The sequence below is a fragment of the Pseudorca crassidens genome, chromosome 6, assembly GCF_039906515.1.
Source record: "Pseudorca crassidens isolate mPseCra1 chromosome 6, mPseCra1.hap1, whole genome shotgun sequence".
Lineage (NCBI taxonomy): Eukaryota > Metazoa > Chordata > Mammalia > Artiodactyla > Delphinidae > Pseudorca > Pseudorca crassidens.
In genome coordinates this window covers 59,425,027-59,441,295 of record NC_090301.1, presented here as the reverse complement: position 1 = coordinate 59,441,295, position 16,269 = coordinate 59,425,027, and the positions used below count along the sequence as shown (strand labels likewise).

At 43.4% G+C, this 16,269-nt stretch overlaps 1 protein-coding gene and 1 pseudogene across 6 annotated transcripts in view; both read left to right on the top strand.

The window, feature by feature from the left end:
- The window catches only part of MAP3K20 (mitogen-activated protein kinase kinase kinase 20), a 174,424-nt gene that overhangs the window by 25,996 nt on the left and 132,159 nt on the right, over positions 1–16,269 (top strand). The window lies entirely within an intron of this gene.
- Positions 643–2,284, top strand: LOC137226513 (tubulin alpha-1B chain pseudogene; annotated as a pseudogene).

The window sequence follows — 16,269 nt, the reverse complement described above, 5'->3', positions numbered from 1 at the left end:
TTAGTGACTCACTTCCAAAAATTAGAGTATAGAAAAGAAAAAATCAGTAACTTTACAATCAACAAAGGTGCCAAACACTACCTTAACCAAGTGACATGGGTTAATATCGTTAGTGTTAAGCCATGCTGCTAGCCCATAACCCCAATATGATGTGATGAGAAAACCACTTCACCTCTGTGGTCCTCTTCCCCCCAAACCCATAACCCCATTCTAGTCGTGAGGAAAATATCAGATAAACCCAAAATGATGGACATTCTACAAAATACCTGGCCAGTACTCCTCAAGGTTATTAAGGTCTTAAGAAACCAAGAAAGACTGAGAAACTGTCACAGTCCAGAAGAGATTGAGGCATGATGACCAAACATAATGTAGTATCTTGCACTGGATTCTAGAACAGAAAAAAAAAAAAAAAAAAAAGACATCAGTGTTAAAAATGGTGAAATCTAGATAAAGTCTGGAGTTTAGTTAATAGTAATGTACCAGTAATGGTTTCTTAGTTCTGATACAGGGACCCTGGTGATGCAATATGTTAAAATTAAGGGAAGCTGGGTGAGAGGAATGATCTGCATTATCTTTCCAACTTCTCTGTAAATCTAAAATTATTCCAAAATGAAAAGTTTATATTAAAAAAGTGAGGAAGAGTGCGTTACTTACCTCGACTCTTAGCTTGTCGAGGACGGTAACCGGGACCCGGTGTCTACTCCTGTTGCCTGCGCCTGCTGACCCGTAGCCACCATGCGTGAGTGCATCTCCATCCACGTTGGCCAGGCTGGTGTCCAGATCGGCAATGCCTACTGGGAGCTCTACTGCCTGGAACACGGCATCCAGCCTGATGGCCAAATGCCAAGTGACAAGACTATTGGGGGAGGAGATGACTCCTTCAACACCTTCTTCAGTGAGACAGGCGCTGGCAAACATGTGCCCAGGGCAGTGTTTGTAGACCTGGAACCCACGGTCATTGATGAAGTTCGCACTGGCACCTACCGCCAGCTCTTCCACCCTGAGCAGCTCATCACAGGCAAGGAAGATGCTGCCAATAACTATGCCCGAGGTCACTACACCATTGGCAAGGAGATCATTGACCTTGTCTTGGACCGAATTCGGAAATTGGCTGACCAGTGCACAGGTCTTCAGGGCTTCTTGGTTTTCCACAGCTTTGGCGGGGGAACTGGTTCCGGGTTCACCTCCCTGCTGATGGAACGTCTCTCTGTCGATTATGGCAAGAAGTCCAAGCTGGAGTTCTCCATTTACCCAGCCCCTCAGGTTTCCACAGCTGTAGTTGAGCCCTACAACTCCATCCTCACCACCCACACCACCCTGGAGCACTCTGATTGTGCCTTCATGGTAGACAATGAGGCCATCTATGACATCTGTCGTAGAAACCTCGATATTGAGCGCCCAACCTACACAAATCTTAACCGCCTTATTAGCCAGATTGTGTCCTCCATCACCGCTTCCCTGCGATTTGATGGAGCCCTGAATGTTGATCTGACAGAATTCCAGACCAACTTGGTGCCCTATCCCCGCATCCACTTCCCTCTGGCCACATATGCCCCTGTCATCTCTGCTGAGAAAGCCTACCATGAACAGCTTTCTGTAGCAGAGATCACCAATGCTTGCTTTGAGCCAGCCAACCAGATGGTGAAATGCGACCCTCGCCATGGTAAATACATGGCTTGCTGCCTGTTGTACCGTGGCGATGTGGTTCCCAAAGATGTCAGTGCTGCCATTGCCACCATCAAGACCAAGCGCAGCATCCAGTTTGTGGACTGGTGCCCCACTGGCTTCAAGGTTGGCATTAATTACCAGCCTCCCACTGTGGTACCTGGTGGAGACCTGGCCAAAGTACAGCGAGCTGTGTGCATGCTGAGCAACACCACAGCCATCGCTGAGGCCTGGGCTCGCCTGGACCATAAGTTTGACCTGATGTATGCCAAGCGTGCCTTTGTTCACTGGTACGTGGGTGAGGGCATGGAGGAAGGAGAGTTTTCTGAGGCCCGTGAGAACATGGCTGCCCTTGAGAAGGATTATGAGGAGGTTGGTGTGGATTCTGTTGAAGGAGAGGGAGAGGAAGAAGGAGAGGAATACTAATTACCGTTGCTTTCAGCCCTGCAGCATGTCATATGCAGAACTTCAGCTTCAGCATTAGCTGACGGGAGTAAAAGCTTTCTGACTAGATTGTCTTAACTTTCAGCTGTGATCATGTATTGCTTTTCCATGTGTACCTGTAAGATTTTTCTGTCATGTGTGAAAAGTAAAGGCTTTAAGAAAGAAAAAAAAAAAAGTGAGGAAAAACATAGAGCAGAGTACGGGGCATCAGGAGCGCCAGTATGGGGCTAGTGTTGCCAGTTTACATGGGCTGGTCAGGTAGGCCTCGTTGAGAAGGTGGTATTTGAGTAAATGCCTGGAGTAAGCGATGAAGCCATCTGCTTACACGGGGATAAAACAGTCCACGCAGAGGGAACATGCAGATGCCAGGTGGGAGCACGCCTGGTGTGTTGGGGAAGAGCAGGGAGGCCGTTGTGGCTGGAGTGGAGTGAGTGAGGGGGGGAAGAGACAGGAAATGGGGCCAGAGAGGTAGCAAGGCCAAATCGGATAGGGCCTGTAGGCAATTGTAAGAGCTTCTGATTTAAATCAGGAGGAAATGGTGAGCAGTTCAATGCTTTGGAGTAGAGAAGTGAAATGACTTATGTTTTAATATGACTACTCTGGTTACTCTGCTGAGAAAAGACCATATGGGGCAGGGGCAGAAAGGCCAGTTAAATTATAATCCAGACAAAGAGATGTTTGTGGCCAGGCCCAGGAAGGTTACACTGGTGGCAGTCAGAAGCGGTTGAATTTGGGGTATATTTTAAAGATAGATCTAACCAGATTTGCTCACTGGACGTGCTGTGTGAAAGTAGAGTCGAGGAAGTCTCAAAGGTTGTGCACTGAGGACATGGAAGGATGCATCTGCCATCATGGGAGAGGGGGAAATCATGGGTGGAGCAGGTCTGTGAGAGCAGATCAAGAGTTCATTTTTGATACAGGCAATGAACCGAGGAAGGAATTAGCCATCTAAAAACTACCACCTACAATGCAACGAAAATATGAGATAATTGGAAATAACCCAAATGTCCATCACCAGATGCATGGATAAACAAAATATGGTGTATGTATGCAATTAAATAGTATTCATTCCTTTAAAAGGAGTGTAATTCTTTTTTTTTTTTTTTTTTGCGGTACGCGGGCCTCTCACTGCTGTGGCCTCTCCCGTTGCGGAGCACAGGCTCCGGACACGCAGGCTCAGCGGCCATGGCTCACGGGCCCAGCCTCTCTGCGGCATGTGGGATCTTCCCAGACCGGGGCACGAACCCGTGTCCCCTGCATCGGCAGGCGGACTCTCAACCACTGCGCCACCAGGGAAGCCCAAAGGAGTGTAATTCTTATACATGCTACAACGTGGATGAATCGTGAAAACATTATGCTTAGAGAAATAAGTGAAACACAAAAGGACAAATATTGTATGATTTTACTTATATGAGATACCTAAAATAGGCAAATTCAGGTACAGAAAGTAGAATAGTGATTACTAGGGGCTGTGGGGAATGGGGAATTGTTTAATTGGTATAAAGTTTCTGTTTGGGATGGTGAACAAATTCTGGAAATAGACTAGTGGTGATGGTTGCACAACAGTGTGAATGCATTTAATACCTTGTACACTTAAAATGGTTAAAATGGTAAGTTATGTATTATGTAGCACAGCTAAAATATAAAGTTCTGTTTCAGAAAAAAATGAAATACTGAGGGATACATTTAACGAAAGAATTGTGCAGTATCTTTACCCTGAAAACTATAAAACATTGCTGAGAGAAATGAAAGAAGACATAATAAATGGAGAGATATGCTATGTTTATAGGTCAGAATATATGTCAAGATGTCAGTTCTCCTGAAATGGATTTATATATTCAATACAATCACAACCTACGGCCAGCTTTTGGTAGATATTGATAAGCAGATCATAAAACATATATGGAGATGCGAAGCACCTGGAATAGCCAAAAGAATTTTGGAAAAGAGAGCAATGTTGGAGAACTTACGCTACTGCCTTATATCAGTACTTACTATAAAGCTACAGTTTTCCACATTGTGTGGTGTCAAGATGTATGGATAGAACAGCGGAACAGAACAGAGAGTCTAGACATAGACCCACACATAGTTGGTCAATAGATTTTTGACAGAGGTCCCAAGGCAGTTGAGATGAGGATGAAAAGATGAAGAAAGGATCATATTTTCAATAAATGGTGCTGGAACAATTAGTGTCTGTACGCCAAAAATTTCAGAACCACTGGAATAGGGAAATGTAGTTGGTTGCTGAGTACCGATAAGGGTGTGTGTTTTCTCCAGGCATATTCAGCTCAACAGGTGCAGGAGTGGAGTAGAAAGAACATCGGATTTATTCACGGTTGTGGTTTTCCTGAGTAAAGTGAAGTAAAAGCAGGACAGAGGAGGTGAGGATGGATTGAAGGGAAGGACTCTATGAATTGCCATGGAATTTAAGTGAGGGGAAGAGGGGAAGGAAGACATCCGGGAAGGGAGTGGCATGAAAAGATGTAGGAACTGGTGATTGTAGGGCGAGGGGCTGCTGGAGTCCAGGTGCTAGAAGGAGGGAGCAGGAAATATAAGAAGTGGGATGGGTGGATATTGGATTACTGACGGTGCAGTTGCTGGTCATGCAGGGTCTAGGGTGTGACCAAAAGGATGTGCTACTGAGGTGTGTTGAAGGATTAGATTGTTGCAGCAGAGTTCAAGGACTTGAGAGGACAAGTGTCCGAGGCTCATTTATGTGCATGTAAACATTCCTACACTATGTGACAAGAATTGTAATCGGGAGAAAATGGCAGTAAGCTAGGAGCTGAAATCATCAAGCAATGAAAGGGAGTTCTCTGGAACTTGTATATGTTGGCAACTGTAAAGGATAATGGATGATGCAATCTAATGACATAGATTCAGCTTTTAGGGAGGGGAGGGAGAGCTGTCTGGAAATGGTTATGAGGAGCCAGGAGGACACCTTGTTCCCCTCCAGGCCCCATGGAGCAAGTGCTGAAAGAGACAGACTAGCTGTCATCGGGAGAGCTGCAGAGGAGAGCTAGCTCCTGTCAGAAGATGAGGGAAGGTCTAGGGAAGTTTAGACTTTCGGCGGAAGTGTAAAATGGCATAGCCTGCTGGAGGGCAGTTTTGGAGACTGACAGAAGTCTTAAAATGAAATGCTATTTGATCCATCACTCTAACTTTTAAGTACTTGTTCTAAGGAAATAATTGGAAAAGGGCACATGCGTATGTGTTAAGAGTTGTATATGGCCATGAAAAATGGGAAACAGTGAGCATATGCTACTTTTATAATCAGAAAAAAAAAAGCTAACCAAATGCATGGAATCTTATAGCATGGAGACGGGAAAAACATCTTTATGATTTGTCAGTTTTGTACACAATGGCAACTCACCCCCTGTTTAGTTTTAAATCATGAAAGTACCTTGAAAATATACTCATATGCTTTTGGTATTTTCTGCTTCAATTCCCGTAGAGTATCATTGATGGCATCCTTTTTTTTTTTTTTTTTTTTTTCATGCCACACGGTTTGTGGGATTAGTTTCCTGACCAGGGATCAAACCGGCCCCTCAGCAGTGAAAGCGCAGAGTCTTAACCACTAGACCACCAGGGAATTACCCATGGCCCTTACTTTTAATCTCCTTGTTTATCTTAATTTTTTCCCCTTAATTTCTTTGCTGTCATGAAGTTCTGCATACACGTGGTATAAAGTAAACATGAATTCTACTTAAGAGTCTCTCCGGGTATGAGTTGATAGCTGAAGAAACACTGCAGGCATTTTAAGTTAAAATATTGTACATTTCTTTGGGTTTGACATCTTAATCTTGTAGTATTCTTTAGGAAGACAAATAGAACATTTGATTACTAACCAACAGGGCTTTAGAATTTTGCCTTTGTTTCTAGCTGGCTCCAGATTTTGGTAATTATAAGGGGGAGAAATCTGTATTAGTTCTGTAGGTGAAAACTTGTAAAGAACACATAACCAGTACTTGGGTGGTATTTGAAATGTGTTTTTTCCTTTATTATGGTAGATTTTTTTTGCTTTTTGTTTTAGCAAATTCATAAAGGTTCTGGAATGTTTACCCACAGCCATTTGTCAGGATGAGTTAGGAAGAAATTTTCCTTTTTAAGAACTGTATATAAACAGAGAAAAACATTTCACACCTGTTTATCTTAGCACGGCCTGCAGAGAAGGAGAGGCAGATTCTCCATTAACTCTTCCCTTCAGAGAGGAGTTTAGAAAAGAGACAGAGCAGCCTGTGACCTTATCAGCCTTGAGTAAGGACACTCACAGCCAGCTGGAGGGGCCCGCCATTTGTGCCTACAAACAAAAACCTTTCCTACGTTTCTTATTTCTCTTTTTGAGCCCCTCTGTACAGTTCTTTCAACTCACCTAGCTGAATTGTCTATGTTCATAAGATACTTCTAGGATACATTTTCAGAAATACACTTTAGAATTTTTTTCTTTAATGAAAACTGCCTTTCAGTTTTGGTCCCATTTGATACAGAAAATGTCTCTCTTATCCTCGTATATTAGGAAATCTAGTTGTGGGGTGGGGTAAGGCGGGTGGGGTGTGATATATTTGTCTCCTCTAAAGGAACGTCTGATATCCTCTTCCTTTTAAGATATTAATTTGATTCAGTAATAAGTGAGGCATAATAAGTAAAATTAATAACCTTTTAACTTTTTTAAAAAAAAATTTATTTATTTTTGGCTGGTCTTTGTTGCTGCACACGGGCTTTCTCTAGTTGCGGTAAGCGGGGGCCGCTCTGCGTTGAGGTGCGTGGGCTTCTCATTGCGGGGGCTTCTCTTGGTGCACAGCACGGGCCCTAGGCGCACGGGCTCAGTAGTTGTAGCTCGCGGGCTCTAGGGTGCAGGCTCAGTAGTTGTGGCGCACGGGCTTAGTTGGTCCGCAGCATGTGGGATCTTCCCGGACCAGGGCTTGAACCCGGGTCCCCTGCATTGCCAGGTGGATTCTTAACCACTGCACCACCAGGGAAGTCCAATAACCTTTTAACTTTAAAAAGAAACAAAGTCCTTTTTTTATACAACTTATAAATCAAAATAAGTGGTGTCCTCGTTGACTGAGTCAGTCCGTAAGCCGTATAAGAAAATCAGCCTGCTTTCTCATTTGCTACCACCCCTCTTCATGGACTCTCTCTCCATGCAACTTATTTAAACCACTTCATGTTGCACACATTCCTGTCTTCCTTGATTTCAGTACCTGCCTCAGTTATTGTTTCTGTCTTGTCTTTGACCATCAACCATCCTGAGTGAATTTGGCATCCACTTTAAGGACCCTTGAACCGACCGCAGACTTCTGTCACTACCATTTGCATGGCTTTTAGTTCCACTTACCTTCAGCCACTTATGGGTAAAACCTCATAGCTTAGAACTGCTCTGCCTTCAAAATAGCCAGCCTGAGCTTCCCTTCTCTGCCCATAATTTATTTTACCCAGTCTTCAGCAGCTCTGCTTTTCTTCATCCTTATCACGGCATCTAGCCTTTATTCTCCAACCTCAGCACTCCCTTTTGGATTCATTTGCCTCCAGACCTGCAGGTTTCCCACCGTGCACTTGTTTCAGTGTTCACCTCTTTAATCCTGTTAAATCCCTTTGTTCGTATCTCCTTGACCTATTCCTTGAAGACAAAGACAATGGCTTTGTGCATCTGTGCATCCCCTTGCTCCGTGTTCACTATTTTCTTAATGGGCAAATGACATTAACATATGTATTCACAGGTTTCGTTGTAATAACTTTTGACTGTGTCAAAAATTAAACCTGCCATCAGAGGACAAATGTTTATAACACTCAGGAACCCAGCTAATGGAATTGCAGGGCCTGTAGTTTTAAATCAGGGCTGCAAACTGCAGAGTCTGCATACGGTAATCTGAAGGAGTAAAGTCAGCACAATGGGAAGGGGAGGGAACTGGGGAGGTGGAGAGGGCAGCTCCACTGTGTACAGCTGTGTGCTAGTCCATCAGGGTTGTCACGGTTAAATGTGGTACCAACGGGTAGCTCATGGGTATTTCTGTCGTACAGGTATTTTGTGTTTGGTCCACACAGTATTTTAATTTTAAAAAGTTCATTATCGACATTTAAAATTTAGATGATTTCATATGAAAATCCAGATTTCTAGCTTCCTTGAAAAAGAAGCAAACTGGGTCCTGTTGTTGAGTGGTGACACTGATGACTTCTTTGATGAGGGCAAGGCTCATTTGGGAGTATTAATTCTAAAAGATTTAGTAAAGATCAGTACTATAATTTTATAATTATGCCTCATTTAGTAAGACGCAATTTTCATTAGTATTTAACAATGCAATCAGTAAAATAAAAAGAAGAATTAGGGCTTCCCTGGTGGCGCAGTGGTTGAGAATCTGCCTGCCAATGCAGGGTACATGGGTTCGAGCCCTGGTCCGGGAAGATCCTACATGCCACGGAGCAACTAGGCCCGTGAGCCACAACTACTGAGCCTGCGCGTCTGGACCCTGTGCCCCACAACAATAGAGGCCATGACAGTGAAAGGCCCCGCAGACCGCCATGAAGAGTGGCCCCTGCTTGCCGCAACTAGAGAAAGCCCTTGCACAGAAACGAAGACCCAACACAGCCAAAAATAAATAAAGTTTAAAAAAAAAAATGAAGAATTAGTCTGTTAAAAAATTTATCTGTGGGCTTCCGTGGTGGCACAGTGGTTGAGAGTCTGCCTGCCGATGCAGGGGACACGGGTTCGTGCCCCGGTCCGCGAAGATCCCACATGCTGCGGAGTGGCTGGGCCCGTGAGCCATGGCCGCTGAGCCTGTGCGTCCGGAGCCTGTGCTCCGCAACGGGAGAGGCCACAGCAGTGAGAGGCCCGCGTACCGCAAAAAAGTAAATAAATAAATAAATAATTTATCTGTGAAGTATATCTGAAGGACTAAGGAATGTTAAGCTGAATCTCTTAAGAATGCCAAGAGTGCCTCTTATGAAGAAGGGATATGTTCTTGGTAAACTTTTAAACTTCCTCACTGATTTTTTTCCCTAATAAAACATACTGAACTCTGTTCTTGGAATGGACTTTTAGCACAGAAATGTAAAGTACCAATACAAAAACACAAACTGTATAAGTCATGAGCTGAAATGTATCTTTAAGCAAGAAGCAGCTTTGCAAAGTACAAATATCATATTTCCTGAATTATTTCTGATTTGATAGCGGTACCTTCCTTATCTCCATTCATTGTCCCAAACTATAGACATGGATTATATTTTTATGTGGCAAAGTGTTAATGGAGTGACTCTTTGGTTTCTGTCCTATGTGGCAATAAAGGAATGAGATGAAAACCAAGAACAGTGATGATGAAAAGATCACTGTCTCTTTTCCATTTTCTTTTTCCACATGAAGCTCTCTCTCCTGTCCTCAGTTATCTCTGTAAGGAAAGCTACTCTGAAAAACGAAATCTTCCTTTGAAGATTCTGGAACGATCAGGCTGTGCATATTACTCTTGTTTTTACTGATTTGCTTCTATGGTAGTGAAATAAAACATGTAACATTTTATGCATAGTAAAATATTATATTTGCAGGCATTTCCATTCCATTTAAAGGCTTCTGCCTCTTTTTGGAAGTTTTTCCCCAAACATGAGGAGTGTTAAGTGCATTGATATATTTAATTTTTTCTTTCATTGATGAGAGAGTTCTTTTAAAATGATGAAGTTTGTAGCAATATAAAGATAAAATTTTATATGAATTGGCTCCTTGATGATTTACCCATAAATGAAAATAATACCAAGGCTCTTATATGCCTCAACTATTTTGCTATTTATTTTCTTAATAAAATTTTTACTTAATAAAATTTTGTTTTTTACAATAAAATTGTAACCTCAATATCCTTAATTGACCAAGAATTGGTTAATAATTTCCAAGATTGCACAATAGAGGATAGGACAGATGTTAGGGTAGCTTAAAGGAGTGCTCATCTAGAAAATGTCTCTGGGACAACAGTCATAAATCATTTTTGGCTATGGAAATTTTTGTTAATCTCTTGTGGCATCTAATACCAGAGACACTCTCCCCTGAGGTATGTTAGGAAAACATCTAAGTTATATATAAAGGCCTTCTCTGTTCAATTAGAGTGAAGTACCTGCCATTTGTCAAGGTAAAGAGGGTGGGAATGGGGTGGCGGATGCTTGAGGGAGTGGTCAATGGAGAGATGTAACAAGAGTATCTAAATGTCTGGTAAGGGGGGCTTCCCTGGTGGCGCAGTGGTTAAGAATCCGCCTGCCAGTGCAGGGCACACGGGTTTGATCCCCGGTCCAGGAAGATCCCACATGCCGCGGAGCGACTGAGCCCTTGCGCCACAGCTACTGAGCCTGCGCTCCAGAGCCTGTGAGCCACAACTGCTGAAGCCCGTGCACCTAGAGCCCGTGCTCCGCAACAAGAGAAGCAACTAGACAAAGCCCACGTGCAGCAACGAAGACCCAATGCAGCCAAAAAATAAATTAAAAAAAAAATTTTTTTTAAATAAAGTAAATCTCTGGTACAGCAGGAGACTCACCCCAGGGGGTTTTCTGTTCTTTATACAATTAGAATCAGAAAATTTGGGACCTTAAAACATATTATCTGAAGCCAAGTATTTTTGCTCCCGTTGTTTGATGGATGGAGAAATATAGCCACGTACAATAGTAGACCTTAAGATTAATTACGTTTCATCTCTTTTCTCTTTGTAATTCTGTTTTCTTCCAATCAAGTCAGAATATTTCTTAGTTTATTGAATTGTTTGCATTTAAGGAGATAAAAATCTTTCTTTAAATAGATGTGCCCAAAAGAATGAGATCTGATATTAGTTAGTAACATTAATGAGTCTGGTTCGGGGAGACCACAGAGTTTTATGGACCTGTTAGTTTTTTGAAATTATTTCCAGATTCTTGGCTCCGTGTTATGGGCTTGTGGTGGAGAAGCGAGTTATAAAAGCAGCAAGTAAAAAAAGTAACCTATAAATATTTTATGTGTTGGTTCCTTGGGTTGACTGCGTGTCTAATTTTGATCTCTGTGTCCGTGAATACTCAGGACCCACAAACATACACCCACACGAACACACCCACACACTTTCTCCCTTAGGTTTTCACAAGACCTTTTCGTGGAATCAGCGATTTTACAGTATAAAGCAGGGAATGGAGATTGTGTTTGACAGAGACTAGGTTCCTTAAAATGGAGGAAGTCCTTAATGGCAAGGCCTGACTTAGAAGTTGGTAGTAGTTATGTCTGTTCACCATCATTTTTTGCATCTACATCATCATATATGTAGGGCTTGATTTCAAACTGTCTTCTTTATTCAAGAAATTACAGCTTCTTCCTGTTATTTACTTAAAATATTATCAAAATAATGGTAACTAAGTTTGAAAAATGTACCGTTTGTAAGGTTAGTAGGTCCTGTCCAGTGGGTAATACCATGATGTAAGAGAGGCCTCAGTACAAAACAGCAGATTATATCAGTCAGGGTCCAATCAGGCAACAGAAACTACACCAGTAATTTGAACAGTGAAAACTCAATATTAACATTACTAACTAGCAAAAGGTCAACTACTATTTTTTTTTTTGCAGTACGCGGGCCTCTCACTGCTGTGGCCTCTCCCGTTGCGGAGCACAGGCTCCGGACGCGCAGGCTCAGCGGCCATGGCTCACGGGCCCAGCCACTCCGCGGCATGTGGGATCTTCCTGGACCGGGACACGAACCCGTGTCCCCTGCATCGGCAGGGGGACTCTCAACCACTGTGCCACTAGGGAAGCCCAAGGTCAACTACTAAAAGTCTATTAACTAGTAAAAGTCTCTAAGGAATATCGGAATAGCAAAGGTAGGGAGCAGCTACTCCCTCTGAACGTAGGAAGAACACCAAAGGAAGGAACAGACTTGGGAGAGAAATTTAGACCTCATTGGAGAGCATGTAGCTGCTTCTGGGTGGTGGAGGGTTTTGCTGTGGTGTCACAGTCTGGAGCTGGTTCACAAGAAGCCATCCGCTGGGGTTCCAGTGATGGTTCTCAGGGGTACCACGGCTGGCGTGTAGGAAGCCACCAGCTGGGGAGCTGGCAGGCTGAAGCTGGTCGACTGAGGTGCCAATAAAATACTTGAGGGTGAGTAACACTGGGTGTCTCATATGCTGCTGGCAACCATAGCCACTGGAAAAAAATCACACAGGAAACAGGAAGGGAAGGCCCCTCCTCTGTCATGTCTTGCAGTGGCTCTCCAGTGCCCATTATTGACAGCCTAACATTGTGCCAGCTGGCAAAAGAAAAATGTTTATAGGGTCTGTCTCCAGTATCATGAGGCAGGACAAAACAACAGATATGGTGCTGAGAAGCAACTGATTGGTAACTGGCGCAGTTCACCCCGTTGGCTACTCAGCTTCTGTGTACAGCCTCTGTGCACATTTGAACTTCCATATAATAATGAAACAACTCTGCTTTTACCAATGAAGAGCACCTGTCCTTTGTACAAGTGAAGAAGTTTTCACGCTTCCCCCAAAATGAGACACACACTCCCAAATGTCATCGTATCCATTGCTGACCTTATTAATCTCTCCTCAAATTCCATTGTAGTCTCACTGAATACTCTGTTACCTAAAGACTAAGTCATAAAGTTAACCCCTCACAACTTGCATATAGAACATGCGGGAAATAGACATTTTTCCAAGAAGACATGCAGATAGCCAGCAGGTATATGAAAAGATGCTCATCATCACTAATCATCGGGGAAATGCAAATCAAAACCACAGTGAAATATATAATCTCACACCTGTTAGGATGGCTGATGGCAAAAAGTCAAAAGATCACAAGTGCTGGCAAGGATGTGGAGAAAAGGGAACCCTCGTACGGTGTTGGTGAGAATGTAAATGGGTACAGCCACTATGGAAAACAGTTATGGGGGAGGGATCCTCAAAAAGTTAAAAATAGAACTACCCTATGATTCAGCTGTCCTACCTCTGGGTATATATCCAAAGGAAATAAAATCACTGTCTCAAAGAGAGATCTGCACTCCCATGTTCACTGCAGCATTATTCACAGAAGCTGAGATATGGAAGCAACCCAAGTGTCCATTGATGGATGAATGGATAAAGGAGTTGTGTGTAAGGTACAAACTTTCAGTCATAAGATGAATTAGGTCCTGGAGACCTAAAGTACAGCATGGTGACTATTAATAATAATGTGAAATTTGCTAGGAGATTAGATCTCTCAAGTGTTCTCATAATACAACACAAAAGGTAACTATGTGAGCTGATAAATATGTTAATTAGCATGATTGTGGTAGTCATTTTATAATGTATACTTATATCAAAACATCATGTTGGGGACTTCCCTGGCAGTCCAGTGGTTAAGACTCCGCACTCCTAGTGCAGGGGGCATGGGTTTGATCCCTGGTCAGGGAACTAAGATCCCACACGCCGCATGGTGCAGCCAAAAAAAAAAAAATCATGTTGTACACCTTAAATATATACAATTTTTATTTGTCAATCACACCTCCATAAGCTAGGGAAAAATAAGAAAAAGAGATAAGAAAGAAATAGTTAATATACACAAATAAGTGTACATATATTATACAGATATAGATATAATTATATAGATATCAAGCAAAGGGAAAAATACACAAAGCCCCTCCCATCCTCATTTCTGTAACTAGTCATGATTTCTGGCTTCCTTCCTCCCCTGCTCGTTCCAGATTTCCTTTTTCTCTCAGCCAAAACCTCAGCTGTTCAGGGTTCTTTACTTGGTGGGGTGACCTGAACTTTCATTTCTGAAGGTTCTGAGTCTTCAGTAGTCCTGCCTGTTACTGGTTATCGTTGTGTTTCATTAACTCTTGTTATTGATCATAGACGTATTAGTGGTCACCTCATAGAATCCCCTGGGTTTCAAACATAGAGTTCCTTTCACCCACTGTTGAGCAACAGCCTAAGTTTTTTCTTTGGTAGTTGGGATCAATCACCCATCAGTAGAGGAACTTCTTTTTCTACGTTTTGGTTCAGTGGCATAAAAAACCTAAAATAGCCAAGTGGCATTCTTATATTCCAATTCACTGGAATCATTATTATGTGTCCCCCGGTGGGAAAATTTCACCCTCTGGGACTAAGGCTTCCAAACTAGCAGAGCTCAAAGCTGCTGTGGTGGGGAGCGCAAATCCTCCGAGTGGATTATTAGGTATAAGAGCGATAGGAGTCACTCTCCGTTCCCAGAGCCACGTATTCCATCACAGGGGAGACAGTGGTCTCCGATCCAAAGCGTGTACTTCATCCTCTACGTCAGAGACACTTTTACGGCGTTGTCTCTCAACTGGTGACATAGCTGAGACTTCAGTAAGCCACTTCCACCTTTCTGTTGGAGCCGCTGCTTCTGAGTGAAGGGGTATATGGTGTGATGAGTCACTTCCATGGGGATGAGCCCGTTGCTGCCCTTCCTTTGTTGTGAATTGGTTTCCTTCGTCAGGAGCCCCGCAGTATAGTGAAGGGAGTGCGATAATGGTGAATAAGGCATGCTGGGAGGCAGCTGGTGAGGATGCTGGCAGGAACATTACTGCTTCTCCACAGCAGCAGCAGACCGCTCGCTCAGCCTTGCCAAGGGGGAGGTCCGTGTTGCTGAGTCTCCATCCCTGCCACCACGGTCACTTTGTTCACGGACCCATTGAGCTAGCATTGCAGTGGCTGGGAAGGAGGCTGAATGACATCTGCAGAGCATATAATTTTGTTTATCTGATTCTTGAGCACCCCATCTGCGGTGGATGCCCTTTGGTGAGCATTTATATGGGACATAGTCTGTGCCCGCGCTGAGACATCCATCAGCTTACCTCTTCCCCCCAAATTCTTTGTCATCAGTCTTCTAATCCTGTTCCTTTCAAGTCCCTGATCATTCAGACAAACTGTAAGCAGTCACCCATGGGTTAGTATAAATTCATACTTCGGGCCATCTCTCTTTCCAGACAAAGTGGGTCGCTAGATGTACCGCCCAGGTTCTGCCCACTAGGAGGATTTTCCTTAAAAGCTGTTCACTGGGGATTATCCCTGCTTGGGGCTGCAGACATCTACTTTTAGTCGGTACTAACGTTATCACACAGAAACATTTATAAATGGAGCTCATGTATTTTCTTTGTCAGTCAGCCTGCTCTAGGGAACTGAGTATTGATTCAGAGCTAGTATTTCGTAATCTCTGACACCACTGGGCATTTCCTTTTCCCCAGTGCACTGTCCGTGTAGTAAATGGCAACATGTCCCTTTGGTGAATGCTCAGAGGAGGATATTCTATGCCTGTGACAATACAGCAGGGCTCTTCCTCAAGGACACCTGGACTTGCCTTCAATCAGAGGGCTCTGGTCTGAAAACCGGCCTAGGCCTAGAAACTGGGTGTGATGTTGGACTCCCTGGTGGTGACTTAGTGGTTGCCAGACCTAGAGATTTTTCTGTTTAATAGATCATGTAATATTCTAGTAGATTCCACGCTGATTTCATTCCTAGGGACACCCAGTATCCCTAAGCATTTTGGTTATCAATACATCCCTGCTGCCGTTTATGGTAAATGCACCAGTCTTGTCTTCGGCATTAAGTCCCTGCTGCTTGGACTCTGCTAACCCCTGTATTTCTTCATCACCAAGGAAATCAGAAAGCCTGTCTCAGTGGTGACACCTCCTGCCGTCATACCTGGTCTACAGATGAGTAGCCACAGAGTTTTTCAGCGATGCAGTGCTCCTTTCACCAATGTATTTTTCAACGTGTTAGTGAAGGGAGTGTCTCTGGCCCTCCTCAGGAGATCTGGTTAGGGTGGGTGTGTATGCAGTTTGCCTGTAGCAATCAACTCCAACATTTGGATTCCTTCTTCCACATCACGCCAGGGAAGTTCTAGCCTCTCAACCTCATTACATGTAGGCTACCACGGGGTTCAAGTTTCAGTCAACCAATCAAGTAAACTATTAGAGACACTTCCAGCTTCGTGGGCTAACATATTAAATCTGGAATCTCTAGTAAATGCATCCATATCTCTGAAATCAGCCTGATCTGTATATTCCCACCCTCCTCTGTCTAACACCTTTGATATTTACTCCTACACACATTCCCTGGGTTTTTCCCATATATATTAACAAAAATCTTGCAGGTTTTTTTGGCCTGTAACGTATTTACTTGTGGATGGTCCTGTGTACCTGACCACCTGGAGCCATGTTGAGATTTGGGGAC